The sequence below is a fragment of the Colius striatus genome, chromosome 4 (assembly GCF_028858725.1).
Source record: "Colius striatus isolate bColStr4 chromosome 4, bColStr4.1.hap1, whole genome shotgun sequence".
Classification (NCBI taxonomy): Eukaryota; Metazoa; Chordata; class Aves; order Coliiformes; family Coliidae; genus Colius; species Colius striatus.
The window spans coordinates 24,327,345-24,351,303 of record NC_084762.1 but is presented as its reverse complement, the minus strand read 5'-3'; the positions used below and the strand labels follow the sequence as shown (position 1 = coordinate 24,351,303).

Here is a 23,959-nt window from a genome sequence, read left to right as displayed (position 1 = left end):
CAGAGATATACGCACACATCTTACTTATGTTACTTATCACTAATGTCTTTATTTAGATGTCCTATTCTGCTTAGAGGCATTTTCACTGAATAAAATGAAGGTAAGTATGTGCTGAGACATTGTCTCATGTAATACTAGCCTTTCTAGATTGAAGTGATTTCCTTCATGAAACATGGAATGTTTAATAATTCCTTATCATTGATACGGTTTCAACTTATGTGACACATCCTTTCCCTGTTGCCTTTCCAATGTTCTAAGAGCAAAATTTAAAAAATTGGCATAAGTAGGTTTTTTCTTGCTCTGCAATGTAGAAGAATAGCCAGTGATGGTTTGTATAAATTACTTCATAGCTGCAGTTATATATTATATAGTTTCCTAATGAGACCAATTCCCTAGGCAACAGCCCAACCTTGTAACTGTCTAAACACAGGAATATAGCCAGCAGCATGTCTAATTCAGTCAAAATCAATGGAGATCATTTGGTACTCACAATCACTTCACCTCCATGAGGTGTATGCCTGTTGTAAGTGATGCATTCTGAAAGAAAAAAGTATTTAAATACTCCTCCTTAAGTGAACTATTTCAAAATCTCCTCACTTTTCCAGTGTATTTTACTGTTCACGTTTCAAAGAATGGTTTCTCTCCTGAAATTCAAAGCCACATTCATGGGAAAAAAAAGCTAGGAAATTATACTGCAGAAGCTCTAAGCATATTTAATGCATTACCTTGTGGTTCGAGTAACAAAGAAGTCTACTTGTGACCATTTTGTGTTCCCAAAATAAAAATAAGTTACAGTCTTTCAGATTACAGGTCACAAGCTGATCTACTTTTATTTCAGCTTGCTTCTCTATCATTCCACCTCTTCTCCCCCACATTTCTATTCATTTGTGTGCAAGGCAGTGTGAAAATACTTTCATTGCAATTTAGTGGGATATTTTGTTGTCTTAGTCCTTTCAAGCAACTTCATAAGCACTTTTGCAATGTGTTGCAACAGATGCATGTACTGCACCTCGATCAAGAGTTAAGCCTAATAGATTTCTTACAAGAAGACTGCTATCTCATTGCTGAGATAACTATGCATGGCAAAGATTTAGGTCATTTTACTTGTGCTGTAAGTCTGGGCTGATATAAACTTTGCCTCTGTCCTGACAGTATCCACAAACCTGAAATCCACCATCCCTTGAAGATAATTATTGTCAGTGTAGGTCATTACAGTAATCTTGTGAAGGTCTCTGTGAAATGGCCTCAAAATTGAAGGAAAATAGACTTGAAAGTTATTTCTGTATCCCTGCCTCCCAGCCCTGCTCAGCCAAACTCTGCCCAGGAAGCTGGTGTCAGTGCAGCTTTGCAAGGCCAATAAAAAAAGCAATCAATTATTAATCCTCCTAAAGACAATGCAAAGCATATATGCCTCAAACCCAAGTTTTAAAGATATCTGAAGGTTTCACTAGGTTGTAAACGCATGATTCATTATAACCTGGCTGATGTGATAGGACAGAGCTCACCTACATGTTGCTTACACTTTCGTTCCCAATGAACCCGCTGCACTGTGTAATATTGAACTACTGGACAGCAATGAAAAGAAGCTTGAGTAATGTATGGGTACATTGCTCACTCTCTGTCTAAAAACTGCCTAGGAAAATGAGGTCAGCTATCTACTCAGAAATTGTACTTGAACATGAGGGATCCTAGATTTGTTTCTGTAAATTACAGGGAGGTTGGCCTTGCTTCCACTGAAAGTGAAGGAAAATTCCTTACATGCTTTAATTAGAATCAGTAGCTTTAAAGACCGTAAAGATACAAGAAACATAGGGACTTGCTATTTGAGATGAATACTGAAGTTTCTTTTAAGTGTATGTAGAGTCCAGTTGTGTAATTTTAAAGGAAAGACTGAAAAACTCACCTGCTTGGTTTTGCCTGAAGTACCCTTCCACTACCCTGCATCTGCCCTTGATTATCCTACTGCTAAAACCATATGATCCAATGGAGAAATAGTATCTGATATAAATGTATGTCATCAGGAATAAAAAGGATTTTTACTTAGTTGCCTAGAGGGACTGGTAAGTTTTTATGCCTAGAGTTTTAGTATGATCTTGAATTCTGGACATCTTTACTACTCAGGTAGATTTGAACTGCCGTTTAGTAACATAGGAGAAGAAACCATCCTAGCTGTGGTTTGCAGGAGCCTGTGCTACTGTGCAGCATAAGGGAATGTTTTTTATATGCTGAGTTGCTACACTGCATATCCTATTTTGATTGCGTCTCACTTCTTTCTTGCCCCTGTCCCATGCAATGATGTGCTGATTGCAAAGCTGCCCTTGTAGTTTGCCTGGTGGCTTATATCCATGTAAATGAGGCATAAAATCACAGGAAAGGAGGCTGCCATAAATTTATCCACATTGATGAGCATGGTTAACCAAGACAGAGGAATTCAGTGAACGACATTGGAGAGTGTTTACAAGGGTCAATGTTGCACAGGTGTTAATTGTGGTGTCACACTTTCATTGCACAGCAAATTATGATCTCTCTATTACTAAACAGTTTTAACCTGTTCCCTCCATGGTTCTTTTGCTTTTGTAAGACATTTTTCTTTGCCATGGATTCTCTTTCCTATATAAAAGACATCAGCTAGAAATTAAATTCCCTCTTTTCTTCAAAGAGTAAACTAGAAAAACAACCACCTGAAAATCCATCCATTTTGGGGGGGCAGTTGCCACCATATTTGCATGTCTTTCTAAATTATGTTTTCGTTTACACAGTGTCACAAATATTTCTTACACAAACGAGGAGAACTGAGTAACTGAAGAGCAGACATTGAAACTTAAGAAACCTGTCAAATGTAGCGAGTAAGTAGAGGAGTAGAAATTTTCTTCTAATCTCTTTCAGCTCTTGTAAACACATCTCATTTGGAACAGCACATCTTATCAACAGATGTTGGCTGTTCTTGTCTTTAATTGCTGCTGTCACTTCAGCTTCTAGTTGTTCTTGCTGCTATGGCTCTGTCATTAAAGGGATACTTCAGTAACTTCTGACTGCTCTGCTATCCTGCCCCCCACTCCTGAGCGGTGGGTGAGTGTATATGTGCTCTCTCTGCAGCTTCACATCCCTGTTTCTGCGCTTGCACCACAGCGTGGGTATGTGTAGGTAGGTGTAATCCCTCTCTGCTCAGACTGCACCGCTGACTTGAGGGACAAAAAACTGTTGTCTCCCATCCAGTCCCAATATTGGGAGGCCACAGGAGAACTATGTAGCAGGTGCTACTTAAAGAACCTTCTCATGCTCAGACAAGATGCTCTTTTTATCCTACATAAACAGTGGCAAAATACTTGTCTCCACATCATCCTCTTAATTCCTGACTTTTTGCTGCTCTTCTTTTCCTACCCCCACCACTGCCTTTTCTTTTTCCCTTGGGACTGGCAGAATCTCAGAAGAAATAAGTAAAGCTTTCCTAATATAGAAGCTCATCTTCTCTGAAACCACTTCTCATTCTGTTAATGGAGTTCTGGAAATGTTTCAGTTCTCTCCCTACACTAATACTTTATTCTTTTCCTCTGATAGCTGTCCAAGCACCAATGTCATCAGTTTTCTTAGCTTTATTAGCTCATTTTGCAAAGAAATGCATAGGCAAGCTAACAAAATAATAATAAAAAATTGGCTGGAGAGTTGTATAGCTATGTACTCTCTTTAAAAAAATAAATATGCATCTAGAGATATCTTTCTGAAGCCATTGCTTTGCTGGGGGTTTTACACTTTTCAAATATATGTGATATACATGCAAACATCAATGGAAGATATTATGATGCTTAATGATGCTTAACATTTCTTCCTCATTACACTCTTGTCCTGAAATATGTTTGGATCAGAGTTCTTCTTTCAAAGCCCCTCCACCTTCGTAGATGTTGCATCAGTGCTGAATATTTGCAAATCTACTCTTAAACTTTTATGTAACAAAAGCACTTCATAGTGCCTGCAAATCCTCTGTGTGCAAGGAAGTGCTTTTTCTGTGCCTCCCTCCCCCACAGTTACATTCCTTCTGGGGAGAAGCAAGGGAAGCGCAGAGCAGCAGACATGGAAACACTCTTGTTCTTGTTTTCCACTAGAGAGAAGGTGCAAGTTCATACCAGGGAGCAGGCGGATTTGCTGTGCCCAGCACTGGCTCTGCAGGATTCAGCAGAGACAGAGGAAAGCTCAGGTACCCTCCCATTTCCTCAAAACCACAACTTCAGGATGAGAGAGGGGTAGCTGAGCAGGGAGCCTTCCACCCTCAAAATAGAAATTGTGGGGGGCAAGGATGCTCTTAGTAGGAATGTTTGGGAGGGTGGAAAATTAGTGGGAAGAGGAAGAGAAGTTCTTTGGAAAGGTGGCATCTGAGGAGGCTACAGCTGAATGCAGAAGTACAGGTAACAGATAACAGCAGAAATATCTGCAGTCACCCTCGGAGTAGTTATACAGAGCAGATGAAGCAGGCTCTGTTAGCTCATGCTCAAAATGTTCCACATACATTTTCGAGGCATCTATTACCACCAGCTACCTTCCTTGTGCTTCACCCTAGCTGCCTAGACCATGCTCTCCTGCCTATCCTTTTAAAGACATATCACATGTAAAAATAGGAACTGACCAAGATAACTACTATGCAAAACATAGCCAATTACTGGCAGGCAGTGCCCTGTTTAAATAGCTTCTCAGAAATGCACAGGAAGGGGAATAGGAGAAGAGTCACCTGGGATGGGTCTCCATTTCACACAACCTCTTCCAATGAAGACTGATAGGCATCCTGGTGAGAGGGTGCACCAGAGTAGCACGTACCGAGTTTCCGGGTACGTTATAGTACCTGGCCTTTTGGATATCCTATCCCTTTGTGATCCACGAAGATGCCAACAAGACAATTGCTTATCTGTGCTAGGATCATGGAATCATAGCATCATGGAATCATAGAATCATAGAATGCTAGGGGTTGGGAAGGACCTTTAGAGATCATCTAGTCCAATCCCACTGCAGAAGCAGGTCCACTTAGATCAGATCACACAGCAATATGTCCAGACAAGTAAAACTAGAAGTGAGGGCAAGAAAAAGAAACTAAAACTCTGCTAGCACAACTTGGTTGTATGAAGTAGAGTTTGGGAAAAGAATTGGTCTTGATAAAGGCTAGCTATGCCAGTCACATAAATTCAGAGTGCAGATTTGGTGAAAGCTGTGTGCACAGAGTGCAGAGACAGGAAAAAACCTAAGGCAAGAAAGTGTATTCTCCAGCAGGAACACAGAATTAAGGTGCTACTTTTATGCTGCATTTTTATTAGTGGCATCTCAAAAATATCACTTTCAGCATGCCTTTTTCACTTCTCCCACAGAAGCATGAAAATTAACATCAGCTAACAAAATTTTCTATTGCTCTGGAGGAAATGTTGTTTTGAGATATTTATACATTATTTGTCTCGTTTTCTTTTTTTTTTTTTTTACTTCAACAAAGTCCAGTCATAATGAAATTCCTATTTTTTTTTTTTATTACTTTGAGGCATGATTTAATTCTTCCCCTGCCCGCCCCTTCTCAGAGTTAAGACACACATGTGTCCCAACAAGCAAAACACAAAACCCTTCATGCTCATCTCTCATAAAATTTCAGACTGGGCCAGCTCAGATAAAATATAGAAGTGAAAGTCACGAGGTCTGGCACACAGCTTCCAGGTGCAGACAGCGAGCTTGTTCCCTGAATGTCCAGAGAACATTTTCACCAATCAGGTTCTGTCACATGCAGGAGAATAGCTGTGCTGCTTGTGGAGGTGAGCTGGGGTCACATTTGGGAGCTGCAATTCATTCCCTACCTGTTCATTATGTCAAGGGAGAAGTATTTGAGCTCATTTCTTCTGGCTGCTGGAAAGGTCAGAAAGCACCTTATCCCCACAACCTCTCAACTTACCTTTCCCAGGTGAGCTAAGGAGACATTATGACTGCACATCCAGGTTCACAAGCCTCTGCACCTAGCACAGGAGGAGAAGGCATGGTCAAGTTCTGAGCTTCTGCAGTTGTTTTCCTACTCACCAAGAGCCCCAGCCACAACACTTGCCTGTCTGCCTGCTCCATAGCTGCACAGGAGCAACAACTACTTGTTTTCCCCCAGGCTGAAGTGCTACCGCTTAAAAGTAGCTTATGCAATTCAGTATATGAGTTAGCTCTACCCCTGACAGGAACCTAATCAGGATGAAGGTCAATTCCTGTGAAAATATCCTACACTGCTGCTTGGATTATCGTTCAAATTACTGAAGGTCATTTTTTATTTATTCGTGCTTCTTTCCACTTTTTTATTTCTCAACAATATTAAAAAAAAACCAAACTCCTAACAATTAGATAATGAAGCATGTGTACCTTGTTTTCTTGGATTGTTTCTCAGCTTTTTCCTAAATTGTCACTGCCCCTTTGGACTTCGGCAGTGGAGTGGCTGCCAGGTTTCCACAGAGATACAAACAAATTCTATGCAATAAAATATCATCCTTACATAATTTAAGCCCCAAATCTACATAGTGACAGTTTTATGTTTGAATAATATGAAAATCTGATATATTGGATGTGAGTATAAATTAGGATCAAGAGCTGCAAATATTTCTGTGCCCTGGAACCCAGATAACCAGTGCACATACTGTGTTTTGGTGCAGAAGTATTGCTTGCCTCTGATTGCTGCAGGGTAAGAGTTTTATTTTCCTCACCTCTGATTTAGTGCTTTTCACCCCTGTAAAGTGTAACTGACAATGCCCTCTGTGAGCTCTGGTAGCTGAGTGGACAAGGGGAAGATGGCTGTCACACAGAGAGGGAAAAGGGAGAGAACAGAAGGGGGAAAAAAGAGAAATCTCCAATGTATAAACACATTCACAACTTGCCTTCTTCAAGAGCTGAAGGCTGGATATTGGGCCAAAAGTCCAATTAGATGGTGGCAGCAGAGCTCCACTGATTCTGGTGGAACTGAGCCAGCCTGAACCATATGGGAAACTGGCCCGCAGTCTCACATTTGCTGCCCAAAGTGGTTGGAGCAGGAAGGTTTGAAACTGTACTCCTCACGTACTGCAGAGGGGCCTGTGGGAATTATGTTTGCTTTGGCATGGATATAGGTTACTGTAGACCTAGTAGGTCCTGCAGTGAAAGGCTCCTTTTTGCTCCAAGTGATGGTAACTGCCAGAAAGAGAGAAAATTCATTCTGAGATATGGCTTAACCCACATCCTTCTTTAATTCGTAAGTCCTCGTGCAGTGAAGACCTCAAGGTGAATCTGTACAGATAAGTCTTGTCCCTGTTTTCATCCCTGGATGTCCCGTTGTTTCTCTGCAGGGCACAGATCAGATGGTATTTTCCCTGGATACCTACTCCAGATTTCCTCTTTAGGTGGAAGAAATCAGCAGAGAGTCCGTGTCAGGAGCTGATAAACTCTGATGCATTCACAACATCCCCTTTCACAGTAGTGGGTGTAGGTAAGGGAAAAGGAGAGTTGTGCTTTTCCCCTTTGCCATGCAGAAAGCCCATAAGAGAGTCTGTGCTAAGATTTTCCCATTTCTGGCATGCTTTCTAAAATTTTATCTCTTCTTCCCTCCTGTCCTCTTCCCTTTGCCCACGATACCTGCTCTGGCTCTGTCCGGTTAGAAAGATTATCTTCTCCTAGCGTGTGAAATTAAGAAGTACCTGTGAAGAAAAAGAGGAGGTAGATGAGAGTCTCCTCTCACCATGGGCAGTCCAGTGCAAAAGGTTTCAAGCAGTGCAGGAAGGCATAAACGAGGGAGGGATGAATCACAGCTAATATCACAGCTAATACCTCATTAAGACAACCTTCTTTCAAACAGATGACTAGCAGGGCAGAGGAGAGGTGAACAGGGAATTATGCCCGATTTCTTTTCTGATACAATAACCAGAGGATAACAAAAAAGAACAGCAGGCAGTAGGTTTAAAATAGACAGAGATATGACATTATGCAACTTAAAATAGGTAGATCTCCAGTTTAATTACAGGGTTCTGTGAAGACTAAAAAAATGTATGGGTTCAAAAAGTGGTTGGCAAATACATTAAATTAAAAGAAAATAATTCTGGTGCAGGGAATTCCTGAGACACAAAGCCTGGAGAGCAGGGAACTACTGAAGGAAGTACCACTTTGTGTTTGCCCTGCTGCCACATCGTCCCATAAGCATCTATGTACTGGCTATCTTCACAGGTAGGATGGTGGGCCTTGTTCTGATCCAGTACCACCACTGCAATGTTCAAAGGTGCATTCAGTCAGATATTAAGTGCCACCAGACCTGTAGCCCTGCTCTCTTCAGGAACTCTGACAACAGAAGGCTAGACAACTTTCTAACAAGACTGAATACTGCTATGGAATTGGCAGTTCCAGATACCCTGCCCCAAAACTCTGAAGGAATTTTTCTTCCAGGTAGAGGAAAATGAATGCCCACGATAAATACTGACCATACTTATCTGCAAAAATTCATCTAGTTCATACATATTTACTATGAGAGAGTCCTTACACATACTCAATTCAATGCTACGATGGATACACCGCCAGTTCTAGAGAGATACACCAAACATCATTGTTCACTTCCTCTGGGCTCTTGTGTGCTGATATTCCTCATCTGACTGTGGCAATGGGAAAGCATCACAGGTGAGAGAAAGAAGTCATTTTGAATACGTTTTGTGTGGCAAAACTCCAGAGAAAACGTTTTCCCATTAGCAATTCAAAAAGGTAGTGTCGGCATAGACAGAGAACACATGCTCACTGTGTTCAGGGATGGATACTGATCCCTGGCTGACTGTGCTGTTTACTTCTGAAGCTGTACTCTCTCTCTTCCAATATTATCGCTATAGATCCCAGAAATCCCAACCCAAAACCCATATCTATTGTCTTGTAGAGGCATTTCAAGCTTCTGAAATGCCTTCAATTTGTTTCAGGTTGGTAAATGGTAATCCCATATCGACAGATATTTGGAAATACGTTAAATATGACATCTTGAGCAATACTCTGGGCTCTCAATTAGAAATGCTTTATCACCAAAGGAGCTACTTCATTTATAATACTGACATGGTGCCATTCAGGCCTCTCTGGATTTTAGGAATAAGAATAATATTCACCATTTAAAGGCCATGCCAGTAGAGTGTCCAGTTTTTTGATAGTTAGCAAAACCTCTGCAGTTCTTTCTAGGATTTCTTTTAAATAAATACAGAGCAGATGCCACAGTGTGCTTCTCACAATTTCTTCTAATTTATAGAATCTATGTCATAATGTCAAGTCTGTTTGCTAGGAATAATTGGAAATATCTCACTGCTATCTGTCTGGAATAAATGTCTCATGCTCTGAATGCTCTGATGTCAGCTAAGTAATATATTAATATTGAACATGTGAACTTATTAATTCCTTGCTGAATGATGATTTATAACCTGATAGGATATAACAGTGGAAGAGATCATTCATCACAATAAACCCCCTGATTATGAGCATTTAAAGGAAAATGGGACAACACATGCAAATTTTAGATCCTATCACCCTTCCTCACACCAAACACTCTCTTGGTGAGTAGCTGTGACACCTCCTGCCTTTCAGAGCTACTCCAGGTGCAGGGATTGCTCAGATGAGCAGCAGTAGCGTATTTACAAATAAAGGACTAGTGATGTATTTCTTTCACTGCCCAGCTTCTCTTGCTTCAGGTCCCTTGTTCTGAATATGTAACAGAAATCAGAAGCCATATCAATCCCAATTCAGCATGTTCGACTTACCAAAGATTTTGTGGTAACTGATCTATGAGAAGTAATTTTAGGTTTTTGGGGGACAGTTCCTGAAGGTAATGAGGACAAAGAAGGAAAACTGTTTTCTTTCAATGGATTTTACATGACTGATTTAAATGGCATTTTTAGTGATGCAATTCACACTACTTGCAAAAATTCACACTATTGCATGAAGGAAGAGCAGATTCATAGGAAGAATGTATGACTGAGTTAATGCATTTATTTAGTGGGTTCAGTGTTGAGGCCTGTTTCATGTAACTATGTTTGCACCCTTCATAATTTTTTTCCTGTTTTCTACTAACTGTTTGTGACATATCCCTTTTAAGAAGATAAAGTCAGGTTCTTAGACTTTGTACACCTTGACACAGATATCCATACAACTGGCTAACCTGATGTGGTAACCATTGCTCCATCAGATTTTATATTAAACCTTCAGAAATAATCTGATCAGATTAATCTTGCTATATATTTGATTTCTTCAGTATAAATTATATACCTGTCATGATAATTTCTGGACAATTCATAACTACAGTGAGCTAGTTATCACTGTTAGCTTCAAAGTTATATATAAAAATGTTGGGGCCTACCTCTGAGAAAGAAGTATTAAAGAAAAGAGATGAAGATGTTTTAGGGACAAACTCTCAAATGTCAGGAAGATGTCCCAATGTACAGTTTATTATGCAAAATATCTTACCCCATTCTGGGATTTCAGTAGTTCTTTGTATCCTGCTGAGTGTGATGCGTGAAACTGTCACTTGCTTAAACTATTCAATAACAAATCCAGGATTTGGTTGGTTGCTTTTCTTTTCATTCAAACTCTCACCACTCTGTTAAAAAATAAAAAAAAAAAAAAAACATGAATGTGGTTTGAACATGAAGATTCTTGGACCGGATGATTAGACGGGCCTAAAGGTGCAAAGATTCTGAATGGTGACTCTACCCTTCCAGCTTTTCTTTCCATCTCAGTTTTCATCTTTTCTGGTTTTTTTCGTTTCTTCAAGAATGTGTCAAAAGCCAAAGACAGGGAGCAGAAAACTCCCTGTGACAGAAAGGAGAAGAACCACTTCTGTGACACCTGTTCTCTTTGCTCTCCTGCTGGCTGGTCACTCATCAAACCCTCTCACACTACACTATATATCTGTCCTTCTGCCTCTTCTTGTCCTGGTGTACTTTTCTTCCCAATAGTAATCTGCCTTTCCCTCCACAGATCACCTCACCCACTTTTTCAGCTCCTTCAAATTACCTTCCTTTGACATAATTTTGCAGCTTGACTACGCACATGTTATTTCCTCTAGAAACACAAATTGATGGGTATGATCTACCACATGTTTACATTGACTTTAGATTTTTTTGGATGTAATCCTCTCCCTGCAAAGTATGGACTGTGAAGCAATATGGTATTTCCTCCTTGTTGGTTCTAGAGTGTTCCATGTAATACTGCAAACTCAGTCCTCGCCTTGCACACAGCGTTCAGAAAGTTGCTGAATATTGCTTCTGTGCTGTACATTTATTGACTGAAACATTTGAGTTGTTGCTTTTCACACTGGTAATTTTAGAGCGCAGATGCCTAACATGTTTACTCACATACCAGGGCTCACATTTAATGAGCAAAATGTCAAGTATATTGTTATCCACCATAAAAACTGTGAAAAATATCCTTGCCATCTGCAGTGTGCCTTCTGCTTCAGCCTAAAAGACTTTTACAAGCAACTACATGAAATTAACATTAAAGTCAATATTTATAAATGGAACCACCTCTAAAGGGCCGGATCTTCTCCCCTCCCACACCCCCCATTCCTCTGGGAGTTAATGAGCTGGGGAGGAGGCTGCGTGCAGGAAGGGAAGCCGAGTCGCGCCTGGCTCTTGGCTGCAGTCAGCCAGAATAATCTCTCTGCACTTGGGAAGAAGCAGAAAGAGAAGAGTGGCACTAAGTGGCATTGACAGCATCTGAGGGCCAAATCCTATGCTGATGTCAGCTGGCATAACTTCATTGTCTTCACTGAAGTGACATGGCAAGCACAAATTGGCACACTTTATGCAGCACAATATTTGATTTGTGCCAGTTAAGGATCGAGCCTGAAATAACATTTGTGAAATATATGGTGGAAAGCAAAGGTGAAACTGGGGTTTGACAGATTGCCATGAAACAAGATAGCATCTCCCAAGAAAGTGTTTTCTGTTCTTCCACCAAACATAAGCCTCTCTGGGATAAGAACTCACCACTTGTTCTGACTATTGATGGTGCTGAGGACAATGGAGATCTCGTCTGTCATTGGAGCCTCTAGCTTGTCCTGCAAGAATAATAAAATGAGCAACAGCTACTACAATGTTCTTCTCCAGACAGGCCTTTTAATGTTGCTCTTGCAATGCCTTCAATCCTAGCATGTGTTGCAGGACTGAGAACTGAGCACATTTTGAAAACAGGCTGTTGTCCACTGCTGTTATCCAACATTCAGAAGCAGCTGAAATTCCAGCCGGACCTTTATGGGGCAGAGCTGATGAACCAAAGCCAGAACATGCTCCTTTGGAGAGGCAAGTAGAGACAACTTTTGCCATTTGTTCCAGCTGTTCTGCCAAGTCACTCGCACACCCTTGACTCCACCAAGTTCATCTGAATTGCAGTCTAGCACAGAGATCACAAAAGCTAGTCACTCTCACAACTGGAGGCTAAAGAAACAGAGAAAGGTAGCGTAAGCACAATCAGCACTGCCTTGCCTTTTTCCCCATACACATGTTGAACAAGAGGATTAGGGAGAAATTTGCTGCAGTAATTAACAAACAGCATAAATATTTACCAAGGAAACTCCAGGTCATGTGGATTAAAAAAAAAAAAAATAGAGTTGTTTAGATGTAAACATATTTCCTTAATTGGATTTTAAGAAGGACACTCTCATGTTTCCTTTTGAACATTTCTAATATAATCATCACTGGGCAATTAGGCCACTTGCTGAGGCACAAATCTTATCTTTCACATTAGTGAGTCATAAATAAGGACTGAGTCACAAATAGACCAGACAGACAAATGGTGGCAGGAAGGAAATAAGACTGGCTGTGAATATATTTAGGCTGGAAATGAGAATATGGCTGCAGACTACCTGAGGAGTGCAGTTCTGATACAGTTTTCTAATTAGGAGGAATTGAAAGATGTAATTTGAATTGTTGCATCATTTAGCTTAATAAACTCATGAAATGGATTGTAGGCTAAGTAGGAGAATTTCTCAAGACTGAATTAGATGATGGGAGTCCTCAAGTATTCAGAGTTTCTGCCTGCCATGACTACTTGAAGTTGTTGTCAGTGCTCTTTAGGACCTGCATATAGCAAGGACAGATTGCACAGATATAGCTATGCCAGTGTCCATATACATTCATTCAAGGGTCTATTTAATGCAGACTCTAGTGTTTGCATTGTGAGCTTGCAGCAGTGTGGTTATATTGCAAAACCCTCCTGGTAAAGTGAAAACAGCTTGACTTCCTGTGATTGCATTCAAAGTCAAGTTCAATTATGGGGTACCCAGTGATGGGGTGCACCTAATAAGATGGAGGTTGGCTAATAGTTCTATCAGCTAATGAAACGTTTTCCACTGTTTGACCAGAGCAATGACTTTCTGTTGTGCAGTCAGGGTTCCTGGGAACTCTTGTAATAAAAGTAATGGGATTTAGAGTGTTGGGCTACTCTTTGGGTTTCTGTATTTCTCAAGGAGAAAAGGAGGTTGGGATTTTTGCTGATCATGGACAATTATTTCCTTTGTGTAACACATTTGCTGATGTAGCAAATGATATAGGCTGGAAGTGTGTCTGAGTATGTGAATCCTATCCATTAAATGAACAAAAAAGCACAGGTTTCACTGCACTTCCAAACCCACATTAGCTCTATACTGCACCAGCAGTCTTGTTTTTCACCTGTCATCCTTGCTTTGCTGCAATGTGGTGTGACTCAAAATTATGTGGTGCTTTTAATCAGTCCCTGGAGTATGGATGCACATCCCACACCATGTTGGCCACATCAAGTGTTTTTACCTGTATACTCAGGGCACAACCTGCTCCCCTTTTTTTCCCTTTCCTGCATGCCCTTTGATCTCTATCCTTTCATATGATGCAGGTACTGGTGTTTCCTAGAGATATTCATGCTTGGATATGCAGCAGGAATGCAGATGACATGATGTTGAAATGATATAGCCATGTATGATTATCATTTGATATCGGATGCCTGCATTTTCTCATGATAAGGGCCATGTTCCCCAGCCAGTGCTCTATGCATCTGAACGAAAGGATCCTTCAACTGCAAGTATCACAGCTATCTGATGACAATATTCAGTTCTAGAATTTTAGGGTGAGTTACAGCTTGTTTTCTGCAAACTTATAATTAGGTAGCGTTTTACTGTCCTGGAGAAATACTTCTATTTCTTCCTGTTTCTTAAAATTTGATCAGTCCACACAAAGCAATAGAAATGTCACCTACCTCATTGCCTCAATGTCTGGGAAAATTTCAAGCAGACAAAAACTATAAAGACCTCAACATACCTCACTTCAGTTTCCTAGAAATAAAGAACAATTAAAATATTAGTATGTAAGCAATTAAAATTAAAGCATACTTCTAACCGTGCAATATGTGTTTCAGAGTTTAGGGATGAAGAAATCAACTCTGACTTGCATGTGCACTTTGACCTCACTGGGACCAGAATTGTATCCTATAACATAGCCTGCTTTTTTAAAAGTGGCCTGTCAAGGTACAACAGTTAGCACTGAAATACATTCCGATTAACATATTAAAAAATTCTATATGGCAACAGAGCTTTTTCTTTTTAAGTGTATTTGTTCTTCGCATACAAACTTTCTGAACTTCTAGTTGAGAAGGGCAATTTGTCTCTCCACAAAATTGTAATTTTTGTCTCCTGTGTGGTTTGCCATTCGTTCAGCTTTCTTTTGAAGATTGTTCTAAAAGGATTTATGTTTTGAAAGATTCAGCTTTCAAAATGCCCTGAGAAATCACACTTCCACAAGCACAAAATAAAATCCTTGTAACCTGAATCCCCACTTCAAATCAAGATAAAGTTCCCAAATCTACCTAAGTGCTATTGTGAGCTTTGTAAACCATGTCAAGTATTTCACACAACATACATCTGAAGATGTTTGACTGATACGTGTTTTTCCAGCTCTGCTTCCATAGATAGTTTATACCCACTTAAGATCTGCTGTTGTGGATGTGCACTGCAATTTACAGCAGAGTTGTTTGCTCTGTGTCCAATATTGTTTGTGCTTGAGGGTTTTGCTTTTGACCTCATCATATATAGAATAAGGTCTGAGAAGTATGCAAGCTTTCTCCCACTCTCAAATTAACTTATTTATACCTCTTTCTTTCCTGAAGAGTTTGCTTGACTCTGACTACGGAAACATACTGACTGTGGAAATTTTCACTATTGCAGCAGGTTCCCTGTATCCAGCTGTCCTGCGGGGTATAACACCTAGCTAGTACTCGCTTTCAGAATTTCAGTTCCACTTTAAACAAGTGCTTAACTTGTCCAAGATGTGCAGTGTGCTGCATGTAGTTTCAGGAGTAGTAGTACTCTCTGTGGGCTCACAGGGTGAGTCTACACAGCACAGCACAAGACTCGGTCACTCTGGCTCCTGGTCCTGCTATGTACTTTGTGATTTGGGAAAGTGTCTTTTTGCCAATGGCTTTGTTTCTGCACTTATTTAGCATTCCTTAATTCCACATGTTTTACATTTGGGTGCCAAGCTGGTGGCAGAATGCTGGGATCTTAGAGATGCTGATTTTTCTTCAGAGAGAGAATGGTGTCTCTTGGAAAACTGTAGGCATGAGAATGGTGTAAACCTAACCTCCACATGCATGAGTTTCTCCAGGTGCTAAAGAAGAGAAATCCTACTCACTGTGCTATCAGGACACTATAAAATTACACTTGTTACTGTTTGTAAAAGGCAGCAGGTTTCTTAGATCAATACCACTACTAAAGTACAAGGTAATAGTACTTCTCAAAGAGGAAGAGGATTGCCTTTTGAGTTGCCATCTGCTCCTGGTCTGACTCCAATCGCTTACTGATGAGTAATCTGAAGGCAATTTTTTAGAATCAATTTTGTATCAGGTTTTCACAACACGACATGTGTAGCCCTAGGTCTTAAAGATAGAGGAACAATCCAGCAGTAGTTTGCCTCCCACTGTAGAAGCAAGTCCTATAAATTAGAGGATAGTAATTTGAGAAATTCATTGATTTGCTGCAAATATCCTTGCTCTATCGTTACTCCATTGTGGTTCACAGAATGAAATCTTCTATTTTTTTTCTTATATGGCATTTTCTAAGTGATCTCATCCCATGAGGCAGAGGTTCAAATGCTTCCCAAACAATAACCAGTGTAAGAGGATCACTACACCTTTGGAGGGGGAGGAGGAAGTAATCAATGTAAGACCACAAATGTCACCTTTCACCTTAGAACAAGGGCTGTGTGGAAAAGAACTCATGCCCTTGAGCTGGGTAAACACTCGCAGAGGGGCCATGTTCCTGGTTCAAGGGAGCCTCCTTGCTGGAGCCCCAGACCTGCTGAGGCCTTTTAGCCATCCAGAAGCATGCTTACATCTTCATGGGGTAGTGTATGTTAGTTGCTTGGTCAAGGAGAAAAAAACAATCTTGTCTGGTAGGTGTAATAGTCCTGTAAGTCTTTTCTGCAAAGATATTTTCTTTCACTAATCTTTTTGAGGAACAAATGGTAAAATGCACCTTTATTAAGTTTAGAAAAATAGAATAAATCACAGCTAAATCTTCAGCTATCAGTGTCAAGCTTGCCTGCCCCAAACTTCCACCTATAGATTGTGAGAACTTCCCAAGGAGCACCAGTGGTTCTCCTCTCAGCTGCTGTAGTAGCTCCTGTGAGATTCCCTTAGACTTTTTGCTACCAGTGGACCTACAGTACTGCTGAAGATGAACATCTGGCCTACTATGTTGTACCACATCTTTGTATTTCTACTTCACATCTGATAAAGCATTGGAGGAAAATAATTAGAGGCAACTTGACTGTAGTAACTTAAATTACATTCTTTGATATCCAAATGAACAACTCCCCAAAATTTACTTTTCAGGAATGTTAAAAATCATACTAAGAATGAGCGCAGATTATTTGCATACACCTGACAGTCACAGAAAGCATGTCCCTTGACAAAGAACAGCCTTTATAATTCTGAGAGGAGAGGAGATCTATGTTTCGTCAGGATAGTGACTACAGGGCAGCCCTTTCTGTTTTGAAAGATTGCTCTATTAGTAAAGGATGTATATCACAAGGAACAAGTTGTCCTCTTCTATAGAGTTCTTCTCTATAATGAAGATACAGTAAATGCCTACATCTAGCCAGACAATCTGAAGTGCAAGTCTCATCAGGATTTGCAAATGAGGAATGTGGCCTCTGCTGACGGAAATATTCTCTGAGCACATTTACCAGCGTTAGCCTAGTACAGATATTGGAAAAAAGACGGCAGATCTGGACATTTTCTTCCTACAGTCAGATTAGATAACCCATACTAGGTGGAGAAAATGTAATTTAAAATCTCTTCTTTACTTGAAGTAAAATACCCTTACAAAGAAATTGACCTTCTTCACAGGTTGGCACAAGATTCTTTCAGTCTGTCTCTTTAAACTGCTTTGCATTAAATCATTAACTGAGAAGCACAGGAAAAGTTAAAACAGTACGTAACAGCTAAGACAATATATAGTAAACTTTTATTATGTTGGAGAGTGAAAGTCAGGTTTCACCAGTCCTAGAAGGCTTTGCTAACTGCTAAGCCTCAGGGTCATTCTCATGCTCTCTCTTTGGCTGGTTAAATATTTTTTCCAAATAAAAGGAAATCATTTAGACAGGAGAATGGCTTCTTACTCCTCTCTTACAGTCTAATAAAATAGACAAGATTTGTACAAAATGCCATTTTAAAATCACTGCAGACCCAACTTGTATTTTAATGAAAGTTCTCAACATTCCATGTAAGCAGTCTACCCACTGTTTCCTAGGGATGGAGCCAGGGAATCTCCTCCTAACAGCTGATTTCTGAGAAAGGTCTGGCTTAATTTGGCTAATGAGAGTTTGTAGGAGATTACAACTTTATGAAAAGGGATTCATTTAGAGGATAATGTAGCATGAATTTGTTTTGGTTTGGTGATTTTTTTTGGGGAATTCCTGCAATAGGAAAGCAAAATATCACTTGCTTTGGAAAGAGGAGCCTAAACACAAGAAGTCCAGTCCAGACTTGAATTGACAGACACCTGCGTTCTGCTCATTTAAAACCACATGATGAGAATGTGCATTGGTCTGCACTGGAGAGTGGTGTGGGACATGAACTGGCTGTTGTAGAGAATGATGATGCCTAGAAGACACAGGCAGGACTTGCCTAACACTTGCCTCAGCTCTGCACCCCTACCCTACAAGCCAACAAAAGGCATGTCAATACCTCACAAAGCAGTGTTGTACATCAGAGGATGCTGGGATCTGCACGCCGCTCAGTGCATAGACTGAGGGAAGATCTGGTTTGAGTCCAGTACAGCTAGATTGCTATGTCTCTTCTCTCAGCTTGATAAAATCTACTCCTATGCAATGCCTTCTCATTTACATGGCTGAAAAGTTTCTGGTTTTTAGATGGCACTGGCTGGACAATCCTCCTATGGCACTGGTTAAAATAGGCTCCTAAAAGCAATGTAGGGCAAGTTATGGCATTGAAGATTTTCTTTTTGTCTTTATTCTTATTTTATTCCCTCCCTCTCCAGGAACCAAGAAAAGACTTAAGATAAAATCACGGTCATGCTAAGCTCCCTAAGAGTTTCCAACTATAGTGTGGCTGGATTTCATTCTGAGTCACTGTTCTTGTTGCATTCTCTCCTCCTCTGTGGCAAAGCTGTGAATGAGCACCACATGTTTGGAATAAATCACAATTCTCATGTCAAAAATGAGAACATGTAGTATAGCTTGAACTGAATCTCCTCCTTTGCAGTACAATTTTGAATTTTTCTTCATGTCTACTGTTATCCGGCACCCTAGTTGAAAATGTATTATGCATCTGGAAAGCAGGTGACTTTGATTTGAAGAAAGTGAAACACTTCTAACATGCCACTTCACTGAACATCTTTGATGTCCAAAAGTACTCATTTTCCTTATCACTTTATCAGAACTGAGAGAATACAGCAATTTACAGCTATTAATATTGAATCAGTCAATCTTTTGGTTGTGGGGCTTGCACTGGGAACAGATGTGGTTTTTTTTAGAAGGATGGGCTAACTGTATTCATCTTTTTAATGATTGTTTGGATGATCAGTATCTCTTAAAATTCCCTTCTCTCTACACCTGTGTAACTGCTCTATTTCATACAGGCCAGAAAGAGCCCATCTCTCTCACTGCAGCTTAGGGCACCACCTCAAATTACAAAATGTCCCTGATTATTCAGCCTTTTGAAAAAGCTGTACTTACCCAGGAACAAAAAGGAGATTTTCACAATGTAGTCTATGAACACAGTTTATTCAGAACAGAGTTTATGAATATGAGTATGAAAAGAGTTTATTCAGTTATGCCTTAGTTCATGCCTTAGTTATTCTTTTTCTGTTGCTAGTTTTTCAGAAACCAACTACAGAAAAAGTCTTTCCTATACCTGGCTAATTCTAAGAAATCCTCTCAATAACAACTGGGCAGAAGATGAGCTACCTAAACTTCTAAAATTAATGTACTTGATGGGGTTTCTGCTGGGTTAGGCAAAAACAAGAAATGCGTGAATACTGGGAGAAAACATATAAAATTTCAAAATGTCAGTCTTGGTGAATATTGAAATACAATCTGTACTCTTTAGCTCATATAGCTACATTTAGTGAATGTTTTTACAAACATGTTTAGTTTCTTTCTTAGCACTTTCCCCTTTCAGCCTTCAGTCTCCACCACACAGTCATAAAACAAGTAAATAGGAAAAGAAACATGTACACAGAAAGGAAGGAGCATGTTTTCCTCCTTTTATCTTAACATTGACAAGATTTGTTTTTCTGGATAGCTTTTTAAAGTACTTGAAGCATTTGCTTTTCAACTACAGTAAACACAACAGAAACATTAATTTTGAGTTGGCTTTGTTCCAGATTAAGCTTTATGAAAATTCTAATGTTAGAAGACTTCCTGTCTATTTAAGGTGAAAAGCTCTGTCCACGACAAAAGAAGCTTATTACTAGTATAAAAGTTGGTCAGCATTTTTGCCTATACCCCTACTAGGTAATTGACTCCTTTTTTGTTCACTGAAGCCTAGTGCATTCTACCAGTTAAAGATGATGGTCAATGCTGGCTTTCATATAATGCTTTCATGAAAGTGCCTTTGAGTATGAAAACAGTGGCCAGATTCTGATGTTTGCTCTTCAAATCTTCTGCCATTGGATTTTCATTTCCTAAATCAACATAGTAGAAAAGAAAATGATGCCCATTCTCAGAATTATTATCAAATCTAAGAATGTTTCTAAAGAAAACATCACATCTACTAGATAGTTTTTGTTAGTCAATTTAATAAAACTTTAAAATGATCTTTTTCTCTCTTGGAACTAACTGAATTTTAGAGCTTAGTGTCCTTTGGATAAGTTCCAAAAAGGAAAGTCACCCTGCAGAGTGCAAGTCTCTGTGGAAAGCAAACCAAGTCCACTGTACTTGAACTCCAACAGCCATTTATTATTAGGTTTTTAATCTTAAATGTAGGACCAAATAGACAGATAATGCCTATATTCTGCTTACATTACAGGAATGTTTCTGAAGCCTTAACATATGAGAAATTTAGGTTAATGTTAAGTTTTATGAGGAGAAAAAATGGTGAAGAGGGCATTTTCTGGGCTTCCCTGATATCTTGAGAGCAGTAAATTGGAGAATAAACTAACTTCCTAAGACCAGCTGTACCAGAGGCTCTAACTGCAGTAGCCAAGGGGTAGCAAGATCTTCTCCAGCTAGGAGTGGACTGCATACCTTGTTCTATTCTCCACAGTGCCCAGGATCCCTCTGAGCATGGCCAAGAAGTCTAATTAGTTCTTCCATCAGAGGTGAGCAGAATTGGTTTTTCCAGTCTGAACCCTAACCACTGTGAAGAAGAAGAAAACAGGCAGCTGGGAAAAACTCCTGGACATATTTCCCTGGCATAGAAGCCCTGAGGCACCAAGGCTTCTCTGCTAACTTTTGCCTTTACTTTTTGGACTGTCCTTGAGCAAGAACAATGCTTATACAGTTGCAGAATGTTATTGCCATCATTATTTCTTGTTTTTTCTTGTAAAAAATGACAATTATCTTTTTCCATAGAGAAAATGCTGGCATTTTAGGCTGCTATTTTCATGATGTAGTATACTGTAGATTTTTTCAGACTTTTCTTAGTTAAGGGAAAATGTCTATCATAAGTATGTCCTCCAGTACCATTGAAAGGATGCATTGCTACTTCTACATTTAACAGTTTTAATGGTGCTATTTTGGATAAACGATTTTATGACAGTACAGTTTTGCCTTGAACAACACAGCTGTAGTCTAGGAAACTAAACATATCTTTCCCAGTGTTTTTATTTGTCAGAGTAGTATTTTCAATACTCTAGTGTATCAAGTTTTTTTAACCCACCACAAAATGAAAAATATCATACTACTAAGGCTTGGGCAGTCTCTTATTTTTGTGTGTATTAGAAAGAAATTTAAGTATAGGCACACGTTTAATAATCCAATTGAACATTTTATCATTGTCAAAGGCATTTGTAGAGGAATCCATCAACTCTTCTGATTTCCATACAAGTCAATTTACTGTCTTCAAAATGTAACATTAATGGAACTCAGTGTAGATACTGTAATCCTTTAAAATAATGTACATGGCAAACAGATATGTTCTTATGCATTAATAATTTAAAAGTTAATTTTAAGTACTTGCTCAATATGATTAACTGATGTATCAGCAATCTTATATAGAGAAACAGTGAGCACACTGAAAGAAAGTGCATGCTGGAAGACAGCCAGGTAGCTGCCTGTGTGATGGTTCAAAAATACCTGGCCTTTATCTCTCCAGCTTCCCTTCAGCATTGGATGCAGAGTATCACAGTTTTAAAGGGTGGTCTCTGATTTTGAGACTGAATGTGCAATGTGCCTTTGATGTTGAGGTAGCAGGGCTTTTGGAGAAGAATGGGGATGTTCTGGAAGGCGGAAATCCCTGCAATGCCACCCTGCCAGCAGTTGGCTGGCTCTGCAGTGCCAGCCCAGTTATACAACTTCTCTCCTTTCACTTCTCACTTTTTGAGGACACCCTGTAACACTGGGCTGTAAATTGATATTCTAGGGTGGAAATAGTACGGATGACAAAGTATAATCATTTCATTACACAGCTAAAGGATGTGCCAGGGAGAGCAGCAATAAACTGTATGTAGAAGGTGTATGTGTTGAAGCCCTGGGCTGTGCCTGTAGCAGCAGGCTCTGTGGAAGCAGCAACAACCAGACATCTATTGCACAAATCCTCATCAAATTGTACAGGTACATGTATGGCTACAAAGAGGATGGAGGCTCTCTCTTCACAAGGAACCGTGGGGAGCAGACAAGGGGTAGCAGATACAAGTTGGAACGGGAGAGTTTTCTTCTTGATGTAAGAAAGACATTTTTAACGGTGAGAACAATCATCCCTGGAACAATATCCTTAGGATATGGTGGAGTCTCCATCACTAGAGACTTTTCAAGATGCGATTGGACAGTGTGCCAGAAAGTTCTTTTATGAAAGCAGGTGGGGCTGTGATGCCAGCCACACTGCTCCTGGGATCTGGCAGGTGGCAGATGCCTCCTTACCTCTGGAATCATCTCAGGCAGAAATCTGATACCAGCTTCCTTCACTTTTTCACTAGATAGTAACCTAGACAGGAGCCTTCTGCTAGTGGCAGAAAGGAAGCAGCTTCTCCTCTGGTGAGGTACCACCACTCTGAGGCTGGATCCCCAAAATGCACAATCAGAGTGAACGATGGCACATAGAAAGTCAGAGCAGACCAACTTGGTGGAGGTAACAGAAGGGTGAACTGGGGGCTGAGAAGCAAGTGGAGCAAGTTCCCAAAGGCCTGGGCTGGGCCAGGATGAGGGCTAGCAGTGCTGACAGGCTGGAGGGCAACACTCAGCACTGTGTCAAGTGGAGACGGCTGAGAGACATGAGAGGCTGAGGAGAGGCTACAGGGCTGGTGGCACAAGTAGGATGAGCAGGGATCAGGGCGGCATGTGCATTTGAGAGGCTGAGGTGACACACAGGAGGAAACCGGAGAGATTATTTGAGGAGTAGAACAGAGAGAGTGAGTGTTGAGAACAGAGTGAGATCAGAGCAGGGCTGGAAACATGGAGACAGAGGAGAGCTGATAAGAAAAACATTCTTTTGAATACAGTAAAGAGGAGCCATGGAGGAAGAAAGAGCAAGAATGAGGTAGGTATCATGTTACATTGCAAAACATATTCAATGCAGGCACTCAGGCACAATGCTCCCTTCAGCATAAGTCTCAGGAGGGAAAGCCCAGAGATTTCTCCTGCTTCTTCTCAAACTTGATTTCCTTTTATAGTGCTGACCACTTCTTACAAGAGGTGGGTTTATGTCTGGCAAATTGAGTATTCCTCTCCTCATAGAGTGCAATGGCACACGTTGAGGTCTACACACTTTTAGAAAGAAGCTCTTGGGGAAGCGCATGGCCTTGCCTCTCCTAAAAGAGCTTTTCCACAGTCCAAGATATTTGCAAGCTACTTGCAAACAGGACTGTTTGGAGTTATGATAATGCTCTGGTGATCCATGGAGCGAAATACCAAAGGCCCCACTGCAACATAAGTTAGAAGCAGCAGTTGGTAGGGGTGCTGGTGGCAGCATGGGGATCCTGGGAAACACGGGTGTTTTGAAATACGGAGGAGTCCTCTGAATGGTCCACCTTGCTGCTACCACTCGCAGAACGCCTACCCGATGCTACCGGGACCACAGAAAGGTGAGCTGAGGCACCTTCCCGGTCGACTTTGAGAGGAAAAATGCGAAAATAGTGTGGGCCGATGAAGTTAAAGTCCACGCACTAAAGTCTCGGGTTTGCAGATGCCCGCGGGTGCTCTGCTTGCTTTATTTTAAAGACATTGAGCACGCTATCCTGTCCACCGCACAACGGCGTTCGCCGGTGCTACCTGAGGGCGACCTGTGGCGCGCGGGTGGTCAGCTCCCGCCCGCAGCCGATCGGCGGCAGCGCGTC

The 23,959-nt window shown here is 40.5% G+C and overlaps 1 long non-coding RNA gene across 1 annotated transcript in view; it reads right to left on the bottom strand.

Moving 5' to 3' along the window:
- LOC133625338 (uncharacterized) overlaps positions 1 to 12,039 on the bottom strand; it is a 32,395-nt gene extending 20,356 nt beyond the window's left edge. Inside the window, exons 1-4 of the long non-coding RNA XR_009818662.1 lie at positions 11,967 to 12,039; positions 10,441 to 10,573; positions 7,600 to 7,661; positions 5,915 to 5,975 (exon numbers count right to left, since the gene is read on the bottom strand). This is a non-coding gene — a long non-coding RNA (uncharacterized LOC133625338). The remainder of the gene's footprint in view (positions 1 to 5,914; positions 5,976 to 7,599; positions 7,662 to 10,440; positions 10,574 to 11,966) is intronic.
- Between the last annotated feature and the right edge of the window lie 11,920 nt (positions 12,040 to 23,959).